At 39.3% G+C, this 6,606-nt stretch overlaps 1 pseudogene; it reads right to left on the minus strand.

Moving 5' to 3' along the window:
* Positions 1-242: 242 nt before the first annotated feature.
* LOC117998288 lies at positions 243-3,882 on the minus strand (annotated as a pseudogene).
* Positions 3,883-6,606: the final 2,724 nt, after the last annotated feature.

Raw genomic sequence — 6,606 nt, forward strand, 5'->3', positions numbered from 1 at the left:
ATTACCATTTAAACCATCTGACACAAAGATTTTTACATCTATATGCTTCTTCCCTTTTGCACCAGGGGGCATGATGTAAATGCATTTACTATGTAATGTGTAGTCTATTATAAAGAATGGTTTATTCTAGTCAGCTCGAAGAAATCCTAACGGACATTAGGAGCTAAAAGCAGGACATATGGAGAGAAAAGAGAAATTATTTCAACAGACCCATCTCCCCATCCCCACAAAAACAAAACAAAAAAACCCAAACAAAACAGGGAGAATCAAGAGAGCAGAGGGGTTACCAGAGGAAATACACCAATCTAACCTCTGCAGTTTCTTCTAGGTTGGGGCAGAGTGGCTGGCAGCGAGGGCCACCCTACCTCTCCTCTTGTCTCCCTCGTGGCTCCATGGCTTTAACACCATGGTTATTTCAGAGGCAATGTTTTTGAAGGCCACAGAAATGCTGGATATCCATGTAAGTGGAACCCATTGAGAGATCGCTGTGGCTTTTTGCATGCCTCCATCTTCCCCTGCATGTAGTCCTTGTGGCCCTGGGAGCTGTGAATGCTGAGCAGCACATATTTTTCGTCTAGCTTGTACTGCAGCTGTTTGTGTCCAGGACCTCACAGATGTCCCAACAGACTCCATGGAGGTTGTGCTCTTCATACTCCATGTACAGTAAGCACCATTTGGCCTCTAGATATTCTTTTATCATTGCCCCTGCGGCCCACCATGTGAAGTTCGAGCATCTCCACTAGGTCTTTGTTTTCAGGTTCATTCAGATTCCTTCTGGTAAACCTGAAACCCAGATGTCTCCATAAACTTGAAATTGAACTTGCAGAGGCAGCAAGCAGTTGTCCCCTGCTGGCCCTGACTACTGCCCTATGGTGAGACTGGGGTCTTCCCACAGGACAAACTCTGGTGGTTACGTGCATATCAGAACTGCTTGGTGTGGAAGGAGTTTCCTGTCTGGGGCTCCAGCACTGTTGCTGATATGTGGGCAGAGAGGGAAGCCACAGGGACATGTTGACAGGGCTGTGCTGAGGCACTTCACCTTTAGTGTCTGCAGAGCACCACCCAGAGGCCTGGCTAAGCTGTACCAAGGCTGTCATGGGTTTCTAGTGCAGGTGGAGCAAATCCAGCCAACTGCAGCAGAAGCAGAAACCATGGAGGCCCCAGACCCTAGCATAGGCTCTTCATATTCTGGATGGAGGCCTGGCCAATTCCCTCCAAAAGTGGGGAATTGAAGCTTTGATTTGTGTTGGTGGAAAGGTTGTTATCTATGAGGAGTTATCTTCTTCCTCTTCAGAACAGGTAGGCAGGGAGGTGGCAAGTGTGCTCCTGGCCTTCTCTTCTGATTCCTAGTCCTCCTCAGGCTACTCAGTATTCTCAGAATTAGAGATGGGAATAGCAGGACTGGCATGATCACTGAAACCCCACTGACTTGGCTAGCAGAGAATCTGTACTGTAGCATGTGGGATGAGAAAGGAATGCCAAAGACTGGGCTTTGGGGTAATGATAAAGCCCTCCAGCTCAGATATCTTGTGTACGAGGAGCAGATAAGTGATCATCACCTCATATTTCTGGTCCATCAGTGAATCCTTGATCTCTTCCTCTATATAACCCATTAACACCACCTAGGGGTCATTATAGTCAGGCAATAGCTCCAGATAGGCTTTAGTTCATCTTTATGACCTACGTTCATCCATAGATCTTTCATAATTTTCTCAAAAGTGCCTGTCTTGGTAGGATTGAGAATATGAAATTTCTTGAGCAGGTTTTCACTCTTTATGGAAAAGTAGAAAGGAATATGGCATATTCCACTCAGTACCTGCTCTCACAGCTTCTTGAGATTTTGTGCATCAGAAGGCAGGGATCATATGACCACTGTATATCAGATAACCCTCAGGTTCCACACCTCCAATTCTAGTCCATCATAAGACTTGCCTTGGAATAGTTCTGCAGCAGCAAAAGAGGAACTGCTACAGAGAGTATCCAGCTTGTTGCCAAGGTGAATTTATTGCTGAAGTCAGTCTACACACTTAATATTCATGTCAACGTCCAAGAGCAGGTGTTCTGCCTTTAAGTCTCTATAAACAATCCACTTCTGAGGCAGCACTACACAGTAGACACTTTCTAATATAATTTGCTTGAGCACTTTTTTCCTTTCATATGCCATGAATCACTAGGTAATCAAACGTCTCTTCCACTAGCATACTCCATGATGTAGAGTGTTTTCTCAGTCTTGATCACCTCAAATATCTTAATTATGTTGGGATGATTCAAAGACTTTAGGATTCTGACTTCATGGGTATTTTCTGGAAGCTGATTATCATGTTTCCCTCTTTCCCAGTCAGGATGTGCCAGGCCAACTTCACCTTGGCCAAGTTACCTTTGGAGACTCTCATGAAGAACTGGTAGTTGCCAACATGGGTCTACTCCTCAGCAAAGATAGAGGAAAGGCCCTGCAGTTGTTGGACTTACTGTTGGACTTGCACTCAAGGTGTCCCAAGGTAGGCTTAAAATTGGGAAAGTTGGTGATAAGTTTGGTCTAAACCATTCAAAAAGAAAATTATTTCCAAGTCTACTTGATAAACTGATCTTTATAATGGAGTCAAAACACAATGCCAGAAATGCCAAAAAAAAAAAATACTAATGATAAAAGGAATATGAAAGAAATAAAGAAAAATAGGAAAAAGAATAAAAAGAAAAGAAAAATGAGAAAAATAATAAGGTAAAGAAAAAGAAAAAAATTAATAAAAAATAAAACAGACAAAAATTCCACCATGCCAATGAGATGTATTTGAAGGAGGAAACAACTAACCTTGGTCAGTATCTCTCAGGTCATCAGAAATCAGCTCCTTGAACTAGAAAGACTTCAAACCTCAATAGCAGATTCCGAGGCCCAGCCATGGACTAAATAAGGGTTTAGAGAAAAAACAATGGCCCCTGTTGAGGTCATAGCAAGAAGTGAACCTACAAGTCTGATGATCAACAGTGGCTTTGTCACTTTTTTTTACAGCTTTAGTGAGATATAATTCACACACCGTACAGTTCCTATATTCAAAGTGTATAATTCAGTGATTTTAGTATATTTACAACCATCATCACAGTTTTAAAACATATTTATCACCTCAAAAATAAGCCTCATGCCCTTTGAGGTATCACATCCCTCTCAAATCCCATGTCACACACACACACCCAGGCCTAAGCTACCACAAATCTACTTTCTATTTCTGTACATTTAACCTGATCTGGACATATATGAGTGAAATCATATCATATGTGGTCATTTGCATCTGGCTTTTTTCATTTAACATAATATTTTCAAGGTTCATTCATATTGTAGCATGTATTAGTACTTTATTGCTTTATGACTGAATAATAATTCTTTCTTCTTCTTCTTTTTTTTTTTAGAAAAAACACAGATCTTTATTATTTCCATTACAAAGGGCAGGTCTTTGCAGGTTGAGGGAAGAAATTCTGACAGTGATGAGCAGTCCTACAGGGCAGCAATGACTGAGTCCCCATTCAGGAACATCTTGGAGATGTAGCTGTCTTTGTTGACTGGCTTGGACTCCTTGCCTTGGCACTCTTGGGGACCTTGGTCCACATATCCTTCACATTCTCCAACACCATGTTGCAGTGCCTGCCGAAGGCTTTCACATGGCCAAGAGCTTCTAGCTGTTGTGGCAGTTAATGAGCACTTGGGTGTGGTTCTTGCCTGACTATGTGAGAATGGAGAGTGGACATGTGTTAAACTTTTTCTCCTCCCACTTCTGCAGCTCCTCCGGTCACCTCACTCTTGGGCTTGTTGAGGACGCTCATGGTGCTACTGGCTGCACCCCCCCCGGTCTGTGCCATCTCCTCCACGTTGCTCCTGCCCTCGATGGACATTTGGTTTTCTTCCACCTTTTGGCTATTATGAACAATGCTACTATAATCATTCAAGCACAAGTTTCTATAGGGCCATATGTTCAGATTTCTCTTTGATATATATACCTAAGAGTGGAATTACTGGGTCCTATGGTAACTCTATGTTTAAGCTTTTAAGGAACTGCCAGACTGTTTTCTAAAGCAGCTGAACCATTTTACATTCCCTCCAGAAGTATGTGAACGTTCCAAATTTTCCACATCCTTGTCAACACTTGTTATTATCTGACTTTTTGATCCTAGCTATCCTAGTTAGTATAAAATAACATCTCACTGTGGTGTGATTTGCTCTTCTTATGACTAATGATGTCAAACATCTTTTCATGTGTGTGTTGGCCATTTGCATCTCTTCCTTGGAGAAAGGTCTATTCAGATATTTTGCCCACTGTTTAATACAGTTACTTGTCTTTGGTTATTGAATTGTAAGAGTTCTTTATATATTTTGAATACAAGTTTCTTAACAGATACATGATTTATCCATAGTTTCTCTCATTCTACGTTTTTACTTTTTTGATGATGTCTTATGAAAAGCAAGAGTTTAATATTGGTGAAGTCCATTTAACTTTTTATTTTTCCTTTGGTTTCTTCTAATTTGGTTCATGTCTAAGAACACTTTGCTAAACCCAAAGTAATTAATGCTTACCCCCTATGATTTAACAGTTGAGTAGTTTTAGCTCTTACATTTAGATCTTTGATACATTTTTGAGTTAAGTTTTGTATCTGATGTGAGGTAAGAGTCTAACTTTATTTTTTTACATGTGGCTATGTAATTGTCTGGACACCCTTGGTATAAATAACTATTTGTTTCTCCATTGAATGGTCTTGGCATTCTTGTCAAAAATCAATTGATCATGGATGTACGAGTTTATTTCTGGACTTTCAGTTGAACTCCACTGATCTATGTGTTTATCCTTAGCAGACCGTTTGATTATTGTTGTTTTGTAGTAAGTTTTGAAATCAGGAAGTGTGAGTCCCCTACTTTCTACTTCTTTTTCAAGATTCTTTTGATTATGCTGGGTCTCTTAAAATTCCATATGAATTTTAAAAACAGCTTTTTAATTTATAAAATCAGCTGACATTCTGATAGAGATTATATTGAATCTGTAGATCAGTTGAGGAATATGTCATCTTAATATTAAATCTTCTAATCCATGAACATGGGATCTTTTCCCATTTATTTAGATCTTAATTTCTTTCAACAATATTTTGTAGAGTATAAGTTTTGCACTATTTTGTTTTTTTAATCACGAGTATTTTATTCTTTTGGATGCTATTATAATTATTTTCTTAATTCCATTTTCAGATTGTTCATTGCAAGTGTATAGAAATACAATAGATTTTTGTACATTGTTCTTCTTGTTTTATTCTTGATCTTGGGTGGAGGGGTCATGTAGTCTTTCAATATGAAGTAGGATGCTAGATTTTTGTAGATGCCATCCTTTATCAGATTGAGAAAGGTTCCTTCCATTTCTTGTTTGTTGAGTATCATTTTATTGTGATAATGTACTGGATTATATCAAGTACTTTTCTGGCATCTGTTGAGATAACCATGCTTGTTTGTTTGATTCTCCTGACATGATAAATTGTAGTAACTGATTTTTGGATGTTAAACCAACCTTCCATTCCTGGGATAAACTCCCACGTGGTCATAGACTCTAATTCTTTTTATTTGTTACTAGAATGGTTTGCTGGTATTTTACTGAAGATTTTGTATCTATACTCACAAGAAATAATGGTCTGTAATTTTTGTGATGTCTTTCTCTGGTTTTGGTACCAGGGCAATAATGGCCTTATAAAATGAATTGGGAAGTAGTTACTTCTTTTCTATATTTTTGGAAGCATTTGTGAAGATTGACATTCATCTTTCTTTAAATGTTTGGGATAATAGAATTCTGTGGTGAAGCTATCCAGGTCTAGGCTTTTCTTTGTGGGTAGTTTTTTGTTTTTTTATTTTTTTTATTTTATGATGTTATGTTAATCACCATACATTACATCATTAGTTTTTGATGTAGTGTTCCATGATTCATTCTTTGCACTTAACACCCAGTACTCCATTCAATATGTGCCCTCTTTAATACCCATCACCAGGCTAAACCATCCCCCCACACCCCTCCCCTCTAGAACCCTCAGTTTGTTTCTCAGAGTCCATAATCTCTCATGGCTCATCTGCCCCTCTGATTTCCCCCCCTTCATTTTTCCCTTCCTACTATTTTTTTTTTTTAACATATAATGTATTATTTGTTTCAGAGGTACAGATCTGTGATTCAACAGTCTTACACAATTCACAGTGCTCACCATAGCACATACCCTCCCCAATGTCTATCACCCAGTCACCCCATCCCTCCCACCCCCACCACTCCAGCAACCCTCAGTTCGTTTCCCGAGATTAAGGATTCCTCATATCAGTGAGATCACATGATACATGTCTTTCTCTGATTGACTTATTTCACTCAGCATAATGCCCTCTAGTTTCATCCATGTTGTTGCAAATGGCAAGATTTCATTTTTTGATGGCTGCATAATATTCCACTGTGTGTGTGTGTGTGTGTGTGTGTATCTTCTTTATCCATCTGTTGATGGACATCTTGGCTCTTTCCATAGTTTGGCTATTGTGGACATTGCTGTTATAAACATTGGGGTGCATGTACCCCTTCGGATCACTACATTTGTATCTTTGGGGTAAATACC

The sequence above is a fragment of the Mirounga leonina genome, unplaced genomic scaffold (genome assembly GCF_011800145.1).
Source record: "Mirounga leonina isolate KUSES-001 unplaced genomic scaffold, KU_Mleo_1.0 Mir_114, whole genome shotgun sequence".
NCBI lineage: Eukaryota > Metazoa > Chordata > Mammalia > Carnivora > Phocidae > Mirounga > Mirounga leonina.